Consider the following 23,477-nt stretch of genomic DNA (forward strand, 5'->3'; position numbering starts at 1 on the left):
GGACAGGATAGCCATTCCTCACTGACTTACTGTGCCAGGTTTTGTACTTTTCTGGTTTGGATCAGCAATTTTATGACATTATGTCTTTAAAATGGATCTACTTTTACTATATGTTTTATCACTTGCATCAAAAGGGGTCAATAAAGGTTTTGAGATGCCATGATAATTAAAGTGATCAAAATGTTGCAGAGCATGTGATATTTCTACTAGTATGCTGTCAAAGTCAGAAAGGTAAATAACTAAAAAGGGGAGGACATAAAATAACCATTTAATGTAATTACGTCAATTAGTGGTATAAGATGTCCTTCACTTGACTCCCATTTAATGTTGATCACTGGCTCTCCAAAATACACTAGAAAGCTTGATAGAAAAATGCCTAAAGGCTCAAGTGAACAATACAGCTCTTCAAAATAAATAAATAAATATGGAAAAAGCTTAACACCTATGGTGTGTGGGCCTCAGTTACTACAAAGATTATAAATATGTTGTATTCTGCTCCCTCTGAGTGATCCCATGCACTTTAGTATAGTTACAAGTAGCTCACTGAAAAAGCATACCAGTCTTGGTAGGAAAGGGTTTTATTTCGAACTGATAGAGGAATTTCAAACAATGGATGGTGTAAATAAAGATGCAAAGATCAATAAAGTTCAATAAAATGAAGATTGCTTAGATGTTTAGGAAATTATCTGTGGTTAAAGCATTGCTCTTTCCCTGTGGACAACCCTACCTACTGTTTCTTCTGGACTGTAATCCACACAGTACGGTATCAGAGGAGCCTAAAGAGCAATGAACATCCACTGAGCTTTAGCCATGTGATGTCTCAAATCTCTTGGAGGAAAAGAAATCAGTGTGTCATGAAGCCATTCCCTTGGCAGGCAGTTAATGCCTGGTGCACCAAGGACAAAATACTTGACTAAAGAAGTATCCAGCTGATCAACACACTGTTGAAATTTTCAAACCTTGCTGAGGAGACAGGCACCTAGCCCCACAGAGGGACTGCCTGGAAGGGAGGAAAAGAGCAGTGTCGAGGCGTTTGAGGCATCCGTTGAGCTGGCTGCCTTGGACTGTAAATGTGTTGCCAGGGTCTTCCCCTCTCATGTTCCCTCCCCACTCCTTTTCCGTGATTCCTCTTTGCTCTCCCCCCACCCCACATGCTTTTTAATAATTTTTTAGACATCTCAATACTATACGTACTGCTGAAAATGGCTCTATTCCCTTTTTCATGTCAGTAAACAGCAGAGCTGGAGAGGGGGCAGATCCTTGGCAAAATCAAATTCCTCTTTTGTTTAAAGTGGCTTATTCTTCTTTTATACTGCTGTTGATCTTGTGCCAGGTATTGAATACAGAGGAGAAAATTCAGCTTTTACAACAGCCATTGGGAACTTGTCTTGAGGGAGGCATTACCAGAAACACAAAAAATAGAGAAAACATCTCCTGCTCTTTCCTTTAGTGGTTGGATGGAGAACAGCTGGATCCTGTTGTTTCTCATCTCCCAGTGTCTAGGATACTGAAACAAAGGTTTCAGCACTCAAGATACTCGCATACTTCAGTCACTCAAAGAAAGACATAGGTACCCTGGCAAAAAGTTAAGGGGATGCTTTTTCTAATATTTATACAGAAACTGTGAAACTTCTTACAACAAGTTAAAAGCTTTGCAACATTTCTTAAGGATTTGGTAATTTGGGTACTAATAGTATCTGCAATTTCAGAGATAAATAAGAGCTCATCTCTGGCATATGTTCTATGAAAAATGAGACTACACTGGGATTTCAGTAGGTCTGAAGTGTCACTATACTCAAAAGCTTATTTGGGAATAAAGCCCAGTATAGGTTAAAGGAAGCCTTGGGAAGCACTGCTTAACCTCTGAACAATCAGAGGGTAGCTTGGGCCTTTGCAGAGCAGAGATCCTGCAAGCAGAGGTTATTCACAAGCCAAAGTTTTTAAAAATATTAAAAACCTACACTGGGAAAAAACAGCTCTTGTCTTCTTTTTGATTTTCAACTGCCCTAGTCTTCTCCTATCTTTGTTCTTGTATCTTTCCTCCTCCTTTGCACTTCAGGCTCATCACTTCAACTTTCTTCTCTCCCTGTCCTCCTAGGATGCAAAGGCTCTGCTCCTGCCATGAGGTCTATGCTAGATGTATTATTTTTCCCATGTCAAGCCTAAATAGGTGAAGACACTTGCTTTATCCTCCTCTAAGTATGAAATCATCTCTGTAGGAGTAGCTGTCAAAACACAGACTCACTATTAAAGTGGCTTCTCAGAGAGTAATAGAGTTGTCTTCTCTTAATATAATTATTGAAAAGGAGCTACGCAAGCATTAAAAAGTTGTTGTCCACTGTGGCCATTGGACAACCTACAAGAAAGGAGGGATGGCCCCTCTCTGAGTACAACTTGCTCAAAGCTTATGCTGTCATTAATGACATATGCCCTCCTCCTAGTTGGTCACCTTGCTGCTGGCCCTGCCTTAGAAAGTTGTCAGGAGGCCTTTGGAGAGTACTAGGTGTGGGGATTAAAATGAAGTGATAATATCTTCTCTCCTCTCAGCCCGATAAATATTCTGAAACAGAGATGCCCTCATTTCTCTGTTTATTGGCTTGATTTGTTAAAGTAATAAAAATCTGGTTTGCCTTATTAAGAATAGAAGAGATGCTTACAAAGAATCATAAGAGATGAAACATTGAACTTCTGTTTAGGTAAAATTGGAAACCGGGAAGGGCTGAAGAATCTGAGAGTGTCAACACAGTGGAGGAATTATTCTGGCAAACAGAAGTCTGTGTACCCAATTCTTTCACTGTGTTTATTTATTGCTGATATTCTTGTGCAGTAAAGTAGTTTCATATCACTGCTGCCTAGTCATTTTTCTTCAGGAATGTATGAAGCAGAATGACTTTTGCTAAACCATTTAAATGGGTGATTGCTACAGAGTATTGCTAAGGGGTCTGCATTGCATTGGGATACTGTGAGCTTTATGGTATGTTATGGTATGCAATAATAATATATGGGCTCTTTTCCCCCCAGCCTAATTGCTTTTAATGAAAATAATTAAAATACAGATGATCCAGTTGAGGTTATATCCTACTTGTCAGGTGTAAGAGCCTTGTGGTAGCACTGAGATATTGGTAACTGATGACTTCAATGTACTGTACTAGAACTAGTACACCAATGGTTTTGTTTTTCATTTGTTTTGGGTGGGACAACTAGTCATTTAACCAATCCATTACTTCTTACATTGATTGAGCAGTTTGATATGACTTTTATCAGTCTCTTTGAACTGATAAACAGGCTTGTTTGCAATAAAGGGAGCATTCCTGCTCTATTGTAGTGACTAATTCTCTGTCTTTGGAGTTGACAGCAACTCCTTCGTGCTAGGAAGTGAGGTAGACAGAAGTCCCTAGGGCATCCTACAGCATTTCTACAACTGGCCACATTAAAAATTCTGCTTCCAAAAGATGGGCTGTCATTTTATCCCATAAGAATCTTGTACACAGGAGGCTTTGGTGTGTTTCCAGAAGATGTCAAAAAAAGATACTGAATGATGTAAAAAAATCCAGTTCTGAGAATTATTTATACGGGTAATGCCTGGAACACTCCCCAGCCTCCTGAGCCTTTCCAGCTTCACATCAACTTAGTTTGGCTAAGAATCTCCTCTTATTTTGTTGTTTTGGTCTTTTTTTAATACTAAATTTTTTTTTTTCTTTTGGCATGCATAGCATTTTGTTTTTTTCTAAACCAAGAAGTCCTAACCTTTATTTTAGGCCTTGGTGTTGGAATTGTCTCTCTATGTCCATTTCTAAAGGACTTGTTTTTCGGTTGCATCTTTTGCCAAGGTAGAAGGAACAAATCTGAATACAGTCTACCTAGGAAGGCTGAAAACTGAGGCTTATACTACAACATTCCTCTGAAACACTTGCTGCTAAACACTAGGAGATACAGAGTACCTCAGGTGTGATCCAGTACCGCAATTGCCGTGTTCCTATAGAATTTTCAGATTTAAAGGATACTTCACCTATCTGTAGTCTTCAAGGATATATTTCTAAGTGCAGTTGGACAAACAAATACATACAAATGAGTTGACCCTCCCTTTCTCCTGTTAATCGACCACTTTTGATTTCAGCACATAAAAAGATTTATGGAATATCACAGAGAGCCACACAGGTTAATTGTAGATAGTGTCTGCAACAGGTTTTTCATGAGCTGCTTGTTTTGCCAGTCTGTGAACATCACCTGAATCACAGCACCGTGTTTCTACTCTTTGACTGAATGATCATCAAGAAATTAACACAAATAAAAGTTAGGAAAATAATGAATAAATGTGGAAAATACAAATGTGAAAAATCTTAACTGATGCAAATATCTGCGAATATTTTAGGGCTGTAGGCACTAAGAGATGCATTTATTAGCTGACTGAATTTGAATAAAGATTTGCAAGCAACTGTTTTTCTTAGTGAATAGCTAGCTCATCCCTCTAAACTTTTGGGGAAAGAGGTGAAGCAGAACAAAGGACCTCTTGAAGCGAGGTTTTGTGACAGCTTTAGCTGATTTTAGGAAACTTTTGAGCAGCACATATTGGCATCATGCAGTAAGAGGAAGCCAAACATATGTGCTTTGGAACATATGCCTCAGATCTGAAGAGAGTTGCTCTATACCATAAATCATATCCTGGTAAAAATCGGAATGAAAGCTAGAAATAAACAATTTCAGAAGGAAAAGAATAGTGCTTCAGAATTTAAACTTATGTATCAGTTGTTCAGTAGCCAAGTTTAAAACTACTTAATGAGTGATGACTCATTAAGTGCCTTAGGAAAGCTGGAATCTTATTGAAGTAATTTCTTTAATGGAAGAAAGATGGTGCTATTATAAAATGTGACAGATAACAATATCTTTGGGGGGGGGAGAAAGACTCTGCAACCAAATTACTTGACTTTGCATAAGAAATTGCTGGCTCACATTATGAATTCATAAATATAAAGTTGCAGGGGGGCTACCTCATTAAATCAAATAAAAGCAGTGAGGGGAAAAAAGCATTGAGAATCATTTTCCCTACTTCAGGCCCATGGGAAAAACAGAACCATGTGAGGTGGAACACATTCTGCATTCTAGTTTTTGCTTCCTTTACGTGTGCGTTAATAATTTAAATAATTTTGAATGCATAAAGCCAAAATTTCGCTCTTAGACAAAGCTGGCAAATAATGTATCAACTGCAGAATAAATAGTTGCCTTTAATTGAAAGGAATCTTTCTGCATTCTGCAACAATAACGCAACCACTGGGGCTGATAACAAAATTACCTGACTTCTTTAAGCCAGTTCTCTAGAATAATCTAATATTCTGATATTTACATTATTAATTTGTTTATTCTCACAATTCATTTTGATATAATTGACTGAAAACTACCTAGCTAGCTCTTTTTCTCCCTTTCTTAACTGTTGCACTGATCTGCATCTCTGTTTTAATATATGTACATATATGCACACATGCAGGGACACATGGCTGTATTCCCATCTCAATACACCTCTTACTTTCCTGGTATAACTTGTCTTATTTTATAACATTGGATTGTAAACTCCTGCCTTACTGTGGATTACACTGTGTGACCCTAACTAACATAGGCTAATTGAACTCAATGAGATTACTTGTATTCAGTGAGACTGCTTACCAACTTACTAACACTAAGCATATGCATAAATCATCACAAGACTTAGCACAAAAAAAGACCCACAAGAAAGAAAGGAAGAGAGAGGAAAAATGGTGATGGATGTTTAAACATCAGTCATGCATCTGCATAAATTATTTGTTGAGAGAAGGAGCTGATCATCACCCATGGCTATAGCAGTTGAAATTTGCAAAAAATTTGCAATTTTTTCCTAACAGTAAAGTTAGGATTTTTTAATTTTTATTATTTTATTTTTCTTTCTGACATGGATTTCATTGTGCTAGTGGCAGGTTGCTTGTGGCAGGACAGGTTGACCGTTGCAGGAGACTGAAGACCTCTCCACCACTGAGCACTGCAGCAGTCCAGGCAGGAGCAATCCAAGCCTACCCTCGTCCCTGTTTAACCCTGAACTGGAGAGTTAACCTCTTAGCATCTCCTTCCTGTATCCCACTTTGTGGGCAGTTTTGTGCCTGACCTTTGTGTTTAGATTGTAAGAAGGATGCTCATTCCACTGATTTTTCTTCTGCTACTGTTTTTTATATGTGGTAGGTGCAGTGATAAATACCTGCAGATATGAGCTTACATCCACTAGCATCTGGGTTGAGGCCACCAAATCTGATCATCATTACAAGTCATTGCTTCTTCATCACTACTATAGAGTTAAAAGCTTCATTTTCCTCTAAGGCAAGAGTGAGTCACAGTTCAGTTTGATTCTTTGCTGCCTCTAGTAGATGCATGGGAAAGGGAGAAGATGTAAATGACAGAAAGGTTAATGACTGAGCATAGATGATCTTTTAAAGCTTTCAGCTATTAGTATGCTTTCAAACTTTCTATCATGCTTCAGATAAATGATTCAGGTTTTTTTTAGCTGCAGTCACAAGAGCAGGGCTGCTTTTGTGATGCTTGCTGACTTCCATGTAAAAACTCCAGGCATTTCTGTGGACATGTATTCCTCTTGTGTTTGTTCTCTCTAGAATGGTATTTTTCCAACTGGGCAGTAGAGGATATCAAAGGGAGCTTAGGCCCAATGTTATGTCAGGCTGGCAGCCAGTTGTGTGATGCCAGCATTTCAGTGCCTGTAAGATGGATGGCAAATTGCTGACCCTTTTCTGAAATGGCACTGGCAATAGCAGAAGGACCAGACATGGCTACATGTCTCTTTTAACAAAGCAGCAGGGCCTAAGGTGGATGAAGCCCAAAGGCACTGTTAGAGCCAGCTTGTTCTTACTGCAGTTTGCCATGAGGTTGGATGTCTTTCAGAGTAAGCTTCTTTCCAGACTAACAGCAGACAGGCAACAGGCTGCAGAAACTGTGGTGGAGAAAAAGAACAAAACACAGAAACAATGTCATAGCGAGGCTGGTGTAGTGGCAGAATCTCAGCCGATTACTGGGTGGGGTTCAATGACATTCTTCAGGGGATGTTCTAAAAGATACATTCCCTCTAAAAGATGTATTCCCTCACTTCCTCATAAGCAGGTTCCTTCTGTGGCAGTGAGGGATGGTTGAAGTTACAGTAATTACAAAAATGATTTATGAAATCCTGATTGTAGCTGGATGTTTCTGCAGTTGTATGGGTGCTGCTGCTGGTGATGCTGTGGAAGTGAGATACAATACAGAAATTGGTCAACAGATGCAAGAGAGACGCATGGACACCTCCAAAAGTCAACATACAAGCCTGGCATCATAGTGCTTGTCAAAACTTTTCCGTTGTCCTCTTTCTCAGACCATATTTATTTTCTATATACATTTCACTCTGCAGACTTTCCCAAAATTTTTATTCCTCCAAATCATTCCTTGTTAATGATACTATCTTGCCATCTTGGGACTTTTACTTACTGCTAGCAATGTCAATTGTGTATTATGTTGATTCATTTGTAGTCTGGACGTTGGAAGAACAACTGTAAAGATTAACATAGCAAAATGGGAAAGTCATCTATGGCAGATATCTATGGTGGTACAAAACCAGAACCCAGCTTTTTGCTCAAAAATACATAAATTGCTTATTTATTGTTTGTCTTCTGTTAGTAGTTAGCTAGTGGTTAACATATCAACACTTGTAAGCCAAATACAGTGTATTTAAAATAGATAATTCCTTCTCCCTCCTTTAATATTATTTTCTTTTAAATAATAAGGTTCCAACTCATGCACGCTGGCTGATTGATACTTAAAATTTCAATAAATATTAAATAAAAATTAAAAAATAACCAAGGAAATAATTCCAAACTAAATTATATAATGCTATGTGAATCTTGGGCAGGGGCATGTCCTACATCCATCAGAAATAATCACACTACTTTTGTAAATGACTGGTGAGGGTTTGGATGTTGTTTCTAAACAGTGGACCAAAGTAGCCTCTGGGGCCCAGAAAAGTTTCCAAGCAGCTGAATATTCATAAGGAACTTGATTGTTCTGCTGAACAGATGTAGTGGTGTAGCTGTCTAAAAGCCAATGGCTTTAAAATCTGTGCCACACAATGAAGTTTACATTTTTGTGCTAGTCTACGCACATGTGATTCCCTGAGGCTGTGACATCTGAGTGCAGATTTTGCTGAGTTTTAGGAAGGAAGTTCTGACTGTAGGTTTGTTTTTCTTTTCCATCATAAATTTCAAAACTTGTCAGAGACATGCAGTGTAAAATAAATCTACCATGAAGATGGCCAGGAGTGCAAAGAGCCCTGTAGAAAGCTCTATAAGGATTGGAGTGTAACAGTTGTGTGCAGGACTTAAAAGAGCACATCAGGACTTCACCACAGGAACACAAGATAACTAAGGGACCATGTATGTAAATTAAGCCTTTTAATAATAAAAACACACATCTAAAAACAGAGTTCTCCATTAAAATGATGGTAAGATCTGTAGTGAAACACCCTTTTGGATTTGCCAGCCTGCATGGAAAGGAAGAGACATTTGCTTGTAACAAAACCAAGATGTCCTCTAAACAAACCTGTTTTATTCTTCCTGAGACAGAGATTACTGATGTATCCCAATGGAGGTGTCACTTCTTCAGAACTGAGAATAAACTCGGAGGTTTATAGAACAACATATTTAGAGCAATATGTTAATAATATTCTGCTATACTCTCGGAATATTTGCACAGAACACCTTTGAGTGCACTAAGATGCAAATGAATATGAATAAATGTTAGAGAAGGCTGCCCTTCAAAACTCCTGTTGTTAATTTGGCAACCGTTCTAGATCAACTTGAATCATATGCAATTAGATGAAGTTACCCTCTCTGCGCAAAAAGAGCAGATAACCTCAGTCCTGAACTTAAGACCTAACTCCAGCCTCCCAAGATGCCAGGAATTTTCAGGTGTATTCTGCTGCTCTGACTTTTTAACTGCTTGTCGTGGTTTAACCCCAGCTGGCAACTAAGCACCACACATCAATTTGCTGACTCCCCCCCGGTGGGATGGGGGAGAGAATCAGAAGAAGAAAAGTGATAAAACTCATGGGTTGAGATAAAGACAGTTTAATAGGTAAAACAGAAGTCATCCACGCAAGCAAAGCAAAGCAAGGAATTCATTCACTGCTTCCCATGGGCAGGCAGGTGTTCAGCCATCTCCAGGAAAGCAGGGCTTCGTCACGTGTAATGGTTACTTGGGAAGACAAATACTATCACTCCGAACGTGTTCTCCCTCCTTTCCTTCTTCTTCCCCAGCTTTATATGCTGAGCATGATGCCATATGGTATGGAATAGCCCTTTGGTCAGTTGGGGTCAGCTGTCCCGGCTGTGTCCCCTCCCAGCTTCGTGTGCACCCCCAGCCTACTCGCTGGTGGGGTGGGGTGAGAAGCAGAAAAGACCTTGACTCTGTATAAGCACTGCTCAGCAGTAACGAAAATGTCCCTGTGTTACCAACACTGTTTCCAGCACAAATCCAAAACATAGCCCTATACTAGCTACTATGAAGAAAATTAACTCTATCCCAGCCCAAACCAGCACACTGCTACAGGACTTCAGTATGGGAATATCCAGACTACTATCCCAATGAGTTTACTTTTTAAATGGAGACAATAAAACAGGCAGCAGAGGGGATATTCTTGCTTTGACCAGGCAGACATCTAGTCCACATCGTCAGTAGCACTGGGATTTCTGAACTGTGCCTCAGCTGCAGATGCTATGCCGATTATTTTTCTACAGCTAAAGAACAATATTTTTGAAGAATTTTTCTTTTCTATATCTAATGGCAAATGAGAAAATACCCGCAATAATTTTGTAGTTATTGTAGTAAAACTTAAGGAGACACTAAAGCACGGTATCTTAGACTGAGAATAACACTCTAAGTCTTTAGGTAATATAACATTAAATATTAACTTAGAGTCATGTTACATGACTAAATATAAAATGGCTGAGCAATGAATTTTTTTTGCAAATGTCTTTCAACACTGAAAAAGCAACAGGACACTAGAAAACACTAAGTATATTTACATCACATAGAGGGAAGAGTCTGGGAAAGATGATGAAAAGTAAGTTCATTAAATCCAACAACAGTATTAAGATATTTTTGTGGTAATGTTCACAGAGAGTTTAAAGCCATATTTGGAGAATGAAAATGTAATAAGAATGAGTCAGCATGGGTTTGGGAAGAAGAAATTATGACAAACAATTCTGATTACATTTTTAAATGGAATAATGATTGGCTTACATAGAGGGAAACCTGGTAGACATTTTATAGATGGATTTATCAGGAAAGCTTTCAACAAGGTTTCACATGATGGATTACTGCATAAAGCCTTCTAAATATGGATTAGGTGGTGAATGCTTAAGATGGATAAGGAATTGCTTAGAAGATAAAAATGGAGGAATTAAAAGTGCATTTTGTTCACCAAAGCTAGGATCTTTCATGGGAATCTTTCTAGTGGCTTCAGCAGGACTTATATCAGGACTGTCACATGAAGCTGAGGCACACAGGACCCTTCACTGACGGCTGTGTGCCTTTGTATTGATAATTTAGATGGTGCTGTAATACAGGAGAGACACATTTTCGGATAGCTGACATGGGCTGTTTTAATACCACGTGGTGGATTATAATTCAGGGGGCTCTGAAGCAGATCTGGACACACTGGTGCTTCCACATTGTGCAGGGCAATGCTGTGCAGAAGTACCACTGTGTATCTCCAGAGGGGTTCATAGCCCCGGTGCGGTGAGACTCACAGGCTACTGAGCCAGTGAGCTCAGTGGACAACTACAGTGATAGAGCTGTACTGTGTTGGGCTCTGGACTTACCTGGTGGTCAGCTAATTTGTATGTCATGTGTGTCTTCAGCATGCTGCATCTCCTTTTGCAGAATTGCCTTGCTGGGTGAGCTGGGTCATTTCAGGAGGAGAATTTGCAGGTTAACAGGCCAGATCCATGTCAGGTGTCAAGTGATGGTACCTGTCAATGGAAAAGTACTGTTTTTTATCAGTTCTTGCCAAGAGCACATAGAGACGGAATAGCTTATGTCAGCAAATGAACTAATATGAGAGAACCAGGAATCTGAATCTGCTATAACTGCTATAACAATTCACACAGGGTTGTAGGACTGTATTTTAAGAAATTTGTATTGCTCTCCAGTTAAAGTTTAGGCCAGTGGGCTGTATCTCTGCTTCTTCAATTGGATCTCTCTGGTAAAAGGTGTTCTACTTTGAATTTTGGTCTGGCATGCAAAAGAAAGAGGAACACTTTAAAACACTCTATCTAAAGCTCATCAGAATAGATCATTACCTTCCAATACAGCTAAGGGGACTAATTCCCAGAGAACTGAAACAATTTGCCCCACAGGTCCACTGCAGTGTTGTGAATAGAATTAATGTCTTATAAAGCCTGGTACAATGCCGCATTCACTACTTTAATTAGAAAATTATATCAGTTTAAGAATGATGGATGATATAGGCTTGAAGATGATAATAGAAGTATGCACATTTGGCATATAGCCCCGTCTCCAGAATGCAACTGAGCTTGTAAGAACTGATGTGACTTCGATTTGCAAAAATAAATTTAAGTGATGGCACAATGTATTTGAGCTAACTAAGAACCGGTGCAAATCTTGAAGTTTTGAAGAGATCTGAAAGAAATAAATTAAATTATCACTCTAATCTGTTCCATAGTTCTTACATAGACACAGGAAGAAACAGTCTTTGCCCTTCTGAACTTATATTTTGAAATGCTGCAAAATTCAAGGGAAGTATGTGGGAGTGTCAGAATTCCTTTGATTTTCCTTATGTAGTTCTGAGCACATGGGCATACCACGGAATTTAAGCAGGCTTTTTGAAAAGGAGTTAATTTTACCTAACAAGTGTCTCTTGGTTAATCTTGTCTTGTTCATTTACTTCTTTAAAGGTGTTGTGTAGTTTGGGGATAGTTTTGATCTGAATGCATGTTTCAGTCTATTAAAATACTTCACATTTAGGAGAGATGTTTTGGAAATCTGAATTCTAGCATTTCCTAAAATATAAAACAAGAATTAGTGGGAGTAGAGAAGGGTAGGGAATGGGCAGGTAAGCACATAAGAGTTGAGGAAGATTTAGGGAGAAATTTGTCCAGAACATCAAAGTACACTAATTTAGATCCAAAGTAGTGAGGAATGGGAACAACTAAGGCTATTTGCAGAGAAAATAACCTGGGAAATATTGACATAGTGCATGATAATGAAGTATCACTTTATTTCCCTCTTGTAACAACAGTGGCAACACTGCACATAGAGAGTTCAGTTTGCTGGTTTGTTTTTTTTTCTGGTGAACAGAGTCAGTTTGCTTGATTTAAAGAGCAAAGACTGGAGTCTGTAAACATAAAGCTCCCGATTTTACATCCTCATAGAAGACTCAACTGTTTAATATATGTTTGGATCCAAACCCCACAAATACCTTCCAACATAAATCCTGCTTTGACTTGGCCTGCACACCTTTTCAGGTATTGATGATGATAGAAAGATGCCTTTCATATGAACGAACAAGATTACACCAGCTTCATTCCAATGATATCCAAACTGGTCATGAGTTTAGGAAAAATATTTTAACTGTAAGAATGGTCTGGCACTGGATGAGGTGCCCAGAGAGATTGTGTAATCCCCATTCTTGGAGATTTTCAAAACTAATAGGGGCAAGGCCCTGAGCAACCGGATCTAGCTTTCAAGGTAGTCCTGCCTTGAAAGGCACCATGAAGAGGTACCTTCTAACATTAATCTTTCTGTGATTCTGTGACACCTGGATTTTTTTTTTCTTTTTTTTTTGAAACATATCAACATCTTTGATTCAGTTAAGAAGAAAACAATGGTAAAAACATTTGTAGGGTAATTTTGACTGACAAATTTGCTCAGGCTTGTACATTTTTAAAGTATTTTGACATATTTCGTGGGGTTTGGGGGACAGTAGCCATCTTTAAGTTCTCTTTTAGTTTGACATTGAAGGGTTATGGGTTATAATATGATCAGTAAATAGTCAAACCTACCTTTCGAAGCTTTGAGCTAATTGAACGTTTGCTTTGCATATGATGACTTTCAGTAGAATGATTGTAATGTCATTGCCTTGCAGTAGTGAAGCTCTGAGCTGAGCCATAGATAGTGCTACCCCCAGCAAAAAACTGGTGATGCTGTGAATGTGAGAGCTGAATAATGAACTGGCAATGAAAACATAACAGCCCATGGCCAATGGCATGTCTCCCACAATACGTTCCTCTGCAATGGGTAAGGCTGTACATATTTCAATTTCTACTTTAAAATGCTCATTCCCTGTTTCCCCATCTTTCTCCTCCTCAAAAGTCTTCCTTACCCAATAATCTCAAAATCATTTTTGAATAATTGTATCAATTTAAAGGAAATGAACACTGAGCATCAAATAGCAAAAATGAAGTTTTTTCAAGTCAAAGGGCTATAGAATTATCTATAAGACTCCAATATTTGAATCCCCACAGACATAAACTTTAATGGAATCTCTTGCCAAATTGCAGTTGTGATGAAAATTTTAAATTATATTCAATTTTGACCAGCTAGCAATAAATATAGTGCAGCACTGTATGTTGACCTTGCAAAGGCATCTGATAGAACAGATTGTAGTCAGCTGTAGGGATTTACTTGAAAACTGTAGCAAATTAGATGTGGAAGAGGCAATGCTATAGCATATACTCCCCTCTCTAGATTTTGAACAGATTGAAAGGGAATACAGTCAACTTTCAAATGTTTCTTTATTGTCATGCATATTAAAAGCCCAGGGTAAAACTTTGCATTTTTATTCCTGACTGTGTATATAGATAGTATTATTCTCCATCCAAATATGCAATATGAAATTTTGTCTGCATCAGTCATTTTGAAATAATTGCTTTAATTTTGGGCTGTGTCTGAAAGTGAACACAAGGTTGGTGTCATCTACTAGCAGTCACTTTTTCAACAATTTCCTTTTTTTCCAGCTTGACAAATAACAAATGCTTGGTGGTAACTTTAAATTTAAAATTCATTGCCAACCAGCTGATAAGAAACATATCAAATATTGGATTTCACTATATAAATAAGCCTATCCAGAAGAACAAAGAAGATTCCGATGACTTTCATTTGTTGTACTGCCTTGGTTATCAAATTTCCACTAATCAAAACTTTCATTTCTGTCATGTCCCTGACAGCTTTACATATCATATGTATTATCATACACGTCTGTTTATCAAAGTTCTGTTTATAACATCTCTCATGCGGAGGAATGATACTCTGCATACATAAATGCAGCTAGTATTTGAGATTTTGACTTGCAGTCCTGTGTTTTTTAAGCCAAGATTTAAAGGATAAATGAAAATTGCCATTGTCTGCGAACATGAGAACAAAATGCCTTTGCTTACTCTGAGAGATTATGGCCAACGATGGAAGAGATTGTAATGCTATGTGCTTAGAAATCCCATTTGGTGAGTGCTAGAGAGCTAAGAAGCTAACAAAGAAATTTGATTGCCCACATAGAATAGATGCTGAGTTTGGAAACAAAATCTGGGACTTGATTTTTAGAACCACTTGCTGTCATTGGTAGGATTAACTGCATCGTTGTCATCTTTGTCTCTTCCTTGTGTTTCTCTGAGCTCTCATGTCTTGTGCTTTCATATGTCTTAGGATGCTCTCCTCAGTCCTTGCCCAGTCTCAAATGTGGCTCACAGGAGAGTATCCACCATAGTCACCAACAAGGCAACTGGGTTTGGATTCCTGTGACTTTATGGGCAATGACCTAATAGGCCCTTCATAAAAAGAGTTTAGTTTTAGCAATAGAAACAAGACAATTAAGGTAAAAGCATTTAAAAGCAAAAATTGGTACACACGTTTGCCTTGCCTTGTTTTACTTCAAGGAGGTCAACTGAAGGCCTCGTGTAAACTTTTATTTCTCAGTTTGTGTCTCCAAAATCTATGTGCCCCCCTGAAGCAGTTTGCCCTTTCAGTCTTCTCAGGTCTTTTGATTCTCTCTCTTCCTCTGCACCGTCACACCTGAATGTACAAACACAGACAAGGACTGGGTCGTTCTTACAAAAACCAGCCTGTCATCTGCTTGGGATCTCTGTTCACTCCACACCACATGACTCTAGCTCCATACAGGAGAACAAAACCCAACATTTCCACCAAAACTAACTTTAGGTAGAGAAAGCAGATGGGTACACACAGCAAAAACATCAGAAGGCAGCAATGATATAGTACTGGTCAGCACGATATGCAGTATGGAATTCATATGGAAAGAGTAAAAATTTTCGTTATTAAACAGTACAGTCATCTTTCTAAAGTCTGTATTGGATTGAAAATGATCAACAACTATTCCTTAATGGAATGACTCATTTTCCATCAGTCCTCTATACTGGGACTTGTACTTTCAAATGAAAGTTAGGTTCCCGAGGTAGTGAAAATAAATGAGAAACAAATGCTTTGTTTCTTTGGCCGCTTTGAAAATGTGGCTGGAAGTTCATTAAAATTAAAAAAAAAAGGAGAAGTTTAGAATTTATGCTTTAAATAAAGTTAAAGCATTTGCAACTATCTTCCTTGCTCAAACACTGGAAGTTCAAAAGTTAAAAAGGGATAATCTAGAAAGCTCAAAATAAGAAGTGTCTGACAGGGCTGACTGTTCTTTTTCAGAGTCGAAGGGTTACTTATATTTCTCATCTCTCTTAGGTAAAATCTCCAGTTATAAACAAAAAGTGCCTGGTACTTGAACTGGCAGATGTCTCTAATATCTGCAAACAAGCCCTGCTTACACAGCTTGGCAAGCCTGGGTGTTGAAAGTGAATTCGATTCTGAAGATGGCAAGAAGACCTTGTGGAGAAGTTCAGGGAGTTCCTACGTGAGAAGGAAGTTGTATGGCAGGGAGCGTGACATTGATAACAAGGGGACTGAGCCATAGTGCAGGAGGTCAGCGAGGACATCCCCACTCTTGCAGACGAGAAAGTGGGGTATTTAGTGCTGACATGCATCCAAGCCTCATTTTTTACATCTCCTCCAAAAGTTTCTCTTTAGTAATGCAGTATTCTCAGAAAGATGTTCAGGGGTTTGTCCTGTTGCAGCGACTTACTCTTACACTGCCCACCAAGGGGTATCCAGTCTGAGGAAAGAGCAGTAGCTTCTACTTGTGTGACACATTTTAGTAGAATTTCTGCGGTGATGAATTATTTACATGATTACAACTGAAAGCAATAGCAGATGTCTTATTACTTTTATGCAGAGATGGATCTGAGTCAGTATTAAATTTTAGTGATTCTTGATCAGCCCTGAACACAAGCTGAAAAAGAGGATTCTAGTGAACAGGCATTTATTGCTGCTTAGAGTAGACTCCTCAGGCAAGTTATACTAATTGGGGGTATCTGCAGATCTTAATGTGGGCCAGTACTGAACCTGAAATCCTTATTTTCATACACAATTTTGTAGAACTACAGTTCCTGGAAGACCTAGTTATATAACCTAGGACTCCCACTTTTCTAGTGGAACGTGATGTAGCCATAGCCTAAAATATGGCATGATAATTTCAGCTGTGGAAATTGGATTTAAAAGCTTGCTTCATTCTTTTAAACTCTTTTGGTCACTGCTTTCCATGTATTAAGGCATATTACTCATTTTAGTAGGTGACTGTATATTTTTCATTTTCCAATTCCAGGTTTAAGCTGGTAGCTGTTTTACCCTGATTTAGCCCATGAACATGCCTCTTGCAAATTTATTCTCAAAGGCAATTTTCCAGACATTTTCTTTCTTCGTTAAGAATGATCTCTAATAATCAAAGTCTTTTTTCATTCTTAAAGGTGTCTTAAATTCATCATAATTTCCTAAGAGCAAGAGAAATTTCTTTGTCTAGCCTTTATCTTGTTCAGGATAATTGCTGATCAAACAAAAATTTGAAGGAGCCCTCATTTGCAACAAATGAGCTTTGTAGCGCTTCTCTTTTTTTGCTACTTTATTTTATCCTTTTCTGCTCATTCTAGATTCTATAAAGCCATCACAAAAAAATTACAGTTTATATTGAACTTCTCTTGCATGATAATTATGTTTTACGAATAAGCAAAGCACTGATGGGTTGATCTGTGGCAGAGGAGAGGCTAGTAAAAATCAGAGAGTGAGAAGCTCGTGCTACTCTTTGATCTAGCTTTTATGCTATGTGCATTCACTTAACAGGTCATTGAACTAAGAATCTGGATTTATTCTAAATCAGACACTACTTTATTTTATTCAGCCTTATACAACTATTCTATAAAACACTATAGATAAACTAGGAAGAAACAGGCAAGTGCAAAACAGAGGAAGAAACAGCACCCAAAAAGTAGTGATGAGTTGTCATTTTCTAACTGTAATTTTGCTGAGAACAACTACATTGATATCTTTCCAGAGGCCAGTGATGTTTAGTATTTCCATAACAGTTTGTTAGACAGAATTAAAAACATGCTGTTAAAATTGCATAAGATCTGGAGCTGGTAAAGGAAATTAAGGACCAGGTCAGAACTCAAACTAATCTTGCAAAACTGGAGGAGTGGTCTCCAAAACAGGAGGAAACTCAACAGGCTCAAGTGAAAGACATTGAACTTAGGCAGGGAGAATGAACTGAACAAGCACAAAACAGGCAGCAAACTATTAGGTAGCAAATCATCAAATAAGGCCCAGCAATTCATCAAATAAGGCCCTGGGGGCAAAAAGGCGGTAGAATAAGGTAAATACATGTAATGATGTTATGTTATTGTAAACAAAGCGAGTACCATGCTGAGAAGTATAAGCAGAAGGGATAACAGCCTGCTGGAACTGTGAAGTGATCTTTTTGCACTTTCCATGTTGTTAAGAGTATCTGGAGTAGTTTGTCCAGCTTTGGACACTATGCCTCAATAAAGATATGGACCAATTTAAAAGATAGCAATGAGAACAGGCAGAGGTCTAGAAAACATGAGCTAAGAGAAAAAGGTGAAATAAATGGAGAAGATTAACGAAGAGAAAATAGGGAACAGAAGACATGAGTCTTAGAAAATGCAGGAATACTGCAAAGAGGAAGAAAATTATCCATTTTCCATGTCCAGGATGGATGGGCAAGAAGTGTTGGTTTAAACTGTAAAAATTGGGAAAATCTTTACAATAGTAAAAACAGTCCGTCACTGGGACATGTGGAATGAGAATCTCCATTGTTGGAAATCTTTGTGGACAGTGCAGGAAAATATCTGGCAGGGATGGGTGTGTACGGACAGGCTACTCTGCTGTGGAGCAAGGGATGGCCCAGACTGCCTTTTGAGTCCTTTCTTGCTGCAGTTTCCCATGATTTTGTGAAAAGGAAGGAGCTGGAATAGGTGTGGAGTTGTGAGGAGGAACTGTGAAATTGCTGTGAGATCAAGGGCATAGTTTATTCAGCATTGCATGGTGCAGAATTTTATGCAGCTTTCCTTGGAAAATGGTATAAAATACAGCCACGCAGCTACTAGCATGTCTCAAGAGCTTCCCACTGGGATGACTGTTGTGTGTTTTACGGACTTAGAGAGAACACTGTGAGCGGAGCAGCGACTGACTCTTGAGCTGACAGTGCCATCTGTGGAGCTGTGACAAACTGCTCTGAATGGTGACTCAGCCTAAAAGGAAACATGGAGAGACCCAAGACTTTGCCAAGCTTATCAGGGGAAAGAGACCACTTTGTAGATGTGACATCTTTTAGTCAGGGAATGAATATTTTCTGAGTTCCTACCAAAGCCTGCATCACCTTGGATACAGTTTATAGATTTCTTTTTCATTGCCAACTGAGCCTAAGTCACCTATTAAGCCCGAGTCTGGGCTGCTGTTAGTTGCAGGTTTGGTGGCTGGCTGTGACTGGTTTGTGCTAGCTTTTTTGCAGGAAGGGCTCTGAACTCTTTGTCAGCAGCTCACTTGTTTTCCCAAACTCCAAAGAATCTAGGAGACATGCTTGCTCCGGTCATGCTGGAAAGAAAGCCTGATAAATCACACGTGAATGAAGATCAAAGGGGAATGTGTCGGTTACTGGATAGAAGTGCAAAAGCCTGGAGAAAGCTTGCACTTCACACAGAATCACACACAGAATCGTATAGCTTGGAAAAGACCTTTAAGATCATCGAGTCCAACTGTAAACCTAACACTACCAAGACCACCGCTAGACCATGTCCCTAAGCACCTCATCCAAACGTCCTTTAAATACCTCCAGGGATGGCGACTCAGCCACTTCCCTGGGCAGCCTGTTCCAATGCTTGATAACCCTTTCAGTGAAGAAAAATTTCCTAATATCCAGTCTAAACCTCCCCTGGCGCAACTTGAGGCCATTTCCTCTCGTCCTATCACTTGTTACCTGGGAGAAGAGACCGACCCCCACCTCTCTACAACCTCCTTGCAGGTAGTTGTAGAGAGCAATAAGGTCTCCCCTCAGCCTCCTTTTCTCCAGGCTAAACAATCCCAGCTCCCTCAGCCGCTCCTCATAAGACTTGTTCTCCAGACCCTTCACCACGCTTCGTTGCCCTTCTCTGGACACGCTCCAGCACCTCAATGTCTCTCTTGTAGTGAAAGACTTAAGTAGTGAAGGACTTAAACTGTAGTGAAGGACTTAAACTGAAGGACTTGAGAACAGCAAAGGAAGAATAGCAGTCCTGCATAATATTGTCTCAGTAGCCCTTTCCTTTGTGCATTATTTCCCCATCCAGCACAGATAACATCGTGTACAAAGGCTCTCATCAAACAAACCTTTCCAGATGATCATGCCCAGAAGTGCCCCATCTGTTTCTGGACTTGATTTGTAACTGCTGGATTAGTTGAGCAATCCAGAGGCAGCCAAAAACATCTCAGTTGTTGCTGTGCTGCATTCCCCAGCAATGCAGTATTTTCCACTGCTACTGGAAGGGGCAGTCTCAATCTCCCGTTTGTAAAACTCAGCCTTTAGGAGTTGGATTGGAAGGCAAACTCCGTGGCACTAAATTGATCTGACCAGGGATTGTCCTCTGTGAGCCGAAGCAGCATGCTAATGGATCACCTCCATATGCTCAAGCTCGCTCCCTTTATCCCCCAAACATGGTGCCCATGTCCAAATTGCTTACTGGAAACAATCCTTGGCATCTGGTATCTCCTGAGCTGTGCCTGGTTGTTGCCTGGGCAGTACTACTTGGCATGGGCCAAAACCATGCAAGAGGCTCTGCTAACAGTTAAAACAGAACAGATGATTGCGGACATTGCCAGTGTCTGTGCCTTGGCCTGGTTTTATTTACTTGTATTGATGTAGCCTAAGAGAAGCTCTGCTAATAAAATGATTCTTATGTACAATACGGTAGGTCTGATTAAACCCACATGGGAATTATTTTCAAGGGACAAGAGATGCTGCATGCGTAGGTCAACATATGTGGGCTTCCAGAAGACAGCTGCTCAGTGAACCAGGCCATTAGATGTGGAATGACCAGATACTGAGTGATCACTTCACTATTTGCTTTTGGTGAGAAGAAATTTTGCAGGTAAGTTTTCAGCCACATCACATCTCTGACCGAGCTCTTGGTGTGGCTGTATGAGTTCCTGTATCTACACAGGGCAGGCACCTGGACTGCATGATTGGAGCAAGTGTGGGATGACCCTTTCCAGTGGAAACACAGATTTTGATCAGTTTAAGGCAATCACGACATGTTAGTCTCAGAAAGCTGTGTGCTGTTCTCTCCCCTGAAGATCTACTTGTTGTCCTGGCTCCTGTAAGAGACCAGCTAGCTGATACGCTTGCATATGCTCATTTTTCCCTAAGGATGAAAGCAATGAGAGTCTTAGGTTGAATGAAGTTAGGTATATACTTAAATGTATGGCTAATCAATAGCACTTATTTTATTTGGAAACTGTGTTAATATGGATATTTTATCTGTAATTATAAAAATTAAAAGTGGAAATATCACAACCAGTGTTCTAACATCAATTTATGCTGTGTTTTGGTTTTGAATTCATTTTTTGATTTCTCTTTTAAAGTATCAAGTCCTAAGGTTGTTGAGGCCTTCTACTTGTCAGTAGAGGGCTTAGTAAACTTGTATGTCCATTTTAGTAACATAAGTAATAAAAAAAAAGTAATATGCTACTAAATAAAGGTTAACTAGCTAATTAATGAGGAAAAAAGTTTCAATCCTCTGCTTCCAATCTGTAGTTGGCATGCTAGCTTTTTTCACTACATATTTGCCCATACTGTACTTTCTGGCTTAGGTAGGCATAGTAATAGAAATTGCTAAAAGCAGCATGTGTGGTTTTTTGGATTCTTTTGACTGTGTGCATGTCTCAAAAATATCAGGTGACCATTTTGACATGTCACAAACCTGCTTCATTTTGCTCTGCTTTTAAATCAATGTCTGCTCTGAAGCCAATTTAGTCAGAATTTTACTGCCTTCCAGGGAATTTGGGTTTTGTCCTGAAAGATAAAATACAGTACAGTTCCTTTAAATATCAAGAAGAAAGCGGTCATTTTTGTGGCTTTGCATTTCTGCCAGGTCTAGTATACTTGTCTCCTTCGTCTTTCAAGACTGTAAAACATGGCATTTGGGAAGAAGAAAAGGACAAAGGTAGTAAACATTTGTGGAAACAGTACAAAAAATGTTAATAATGCTCATTAATAGATTTTAAATAGAAATAACTAGATATTTTTTTCCACAAGAAAGAAGCCTACTGCAGAATCACACATAGGTATTTTCCCTGTAAAGTTCAGTAAATATTGTAGTGTTTAAACCCAAACATAAAAACACAGAGAAGGAAGAAACTCTGTAGTGTCAATAAGCCTTCTGGTGTGTCACAAGGTGGACTAAAACAGATTTTTTTTTTAATATTCGATTTAGAATGATCTTCATGAAACTCAAGCTATAGTGGTAAATCCATGGTGCCAGCAGGTCTGTCACCATAGCACACACAGTATCTTCCACAATGTCATGGTGATAACAGGATATTTAAGATTTCTGTAGACGTGTCCGAATCACGAAACCCCATTGCCATTGGTACAGGTAGCTTGTCGTACAGAGGCATCCAGTGAGCAATAGTGGGTCAGGGCTGTACAGAGGATCCAGATTCACCTGTACAGGAAGATGACCCTGTCTCTGAAGCATTAACAATCTAATCCGACCATAACCAGGCCTAAGATGGCCTTGATGTCACTCTGAGAGTCTTGATGGACATGTCATCAAATGGATGCAGAGCTAAAAAATAACCCTGTTCCTCTGAGTCATAGATGAGGCAAGATTTCATTCAGCAATGTATTTTGCCATTTCCCTGGCTTAACATAGCAGTACTTTGGATTTCATTTTCAGGACTGGTGAACCTAGCAGTTTTCACGAGCACACAGATCTAGCGAGAAGTAGAGAGCTGAGGTGTCCTATAACTTAATAACATCATCCTGACATGATGGGAGTATTGTGTGACACAGGCTGACAAGAGACACTAAATTGAAAACCATATGTCTGACACTCCATTTTCCTTGGGGATTTGCAACTTGTGCACGGTCTATGATCATGCACTGCTGAGAAATTTCTTGGCGTTGCTGACATATCATTGGAAGGTAGGGGCAAAATGCCATTCTTCAGTTTCACTGTTTTTCCCCGGGTAGAAGCATCATTACTTTCTTTTCAGAAAGTAAGTAAAGGACCTTATTCATCTGCTTTCATATTGATACTAAATTGATAAATAATAAAACAAATGTTATTACTGTAGCATGTTAAAACTTGCACCATGTCCTAGGTTTTCAGTATTCCTCTGGTGGTCTGAGAAGAGAGAGTTGGTGGATACCATCTGAGACATGAGTTTAAGTACTGATGAACACAACTGGCAGGGGTCTTAGCAAACCAAGACCCTACTTGCTGTCAAGATTTTTGGAAACAGTGCAGAGAGGAAGTCTTCTGAGTTATCCTTTGTAAGTTCATAAGTGGTTTGGGATCTGTTAATGAAGATTTATTCTCAGCAATGAGGGCCAACATAGGATTCTCCAACGCACAAATGCCCTGGTTTCAAAACTGGGATGTGGGTAGTGAAGCTGATTGGAAACAGAGATTATCCAAACGTGTTGCTTCAAGAGAATGGTTGGGTCTCTCAGGGAGGAGACTGCTCATCCCCTCTGAAGCTACTCAGCAGCGAAAGAGGTTCCAGGGATGGCAATTGTGGCTGACAAGATGGTCATTGTGGATAGCCTGTACCTCGTGTAGAGGCTGTGGTGAGGGACAGGGATGAGCCAGCCACCTTCCATAGAGGACAGAAGAAAATTGTTAGGAGCCTGCCACTTGGTGAGGTGGTGAACTGCTGAAAGCAAGACCCTACAATGGACTGGGGAAGGAGCAAGCTCAAACCTTCCTATTTATGGTGCATTGAATTTTGTTGCTTTGAGTTTGCTTGATTTAAAAAGACATTTTTCTAGCTTTTATTATATAATACCTAGTAGTTTT

The sequence above is a fragment of the Mycteria americana genome, chromosome 2 (genome assembly GCF_035582795.1).
Source record: "Mycteria americana isolate JAX WOST 10 ecotype Jacksonville Zoo and Gardens chromosome 2, USCA_MyAme_1.0, whole genome shotgun sequence".
NCBI lineage: Eukaryota > Metazoa > Chordata > Aves > Ciconiiformes > Ciconiidae > Mycteria > Mycteria americana.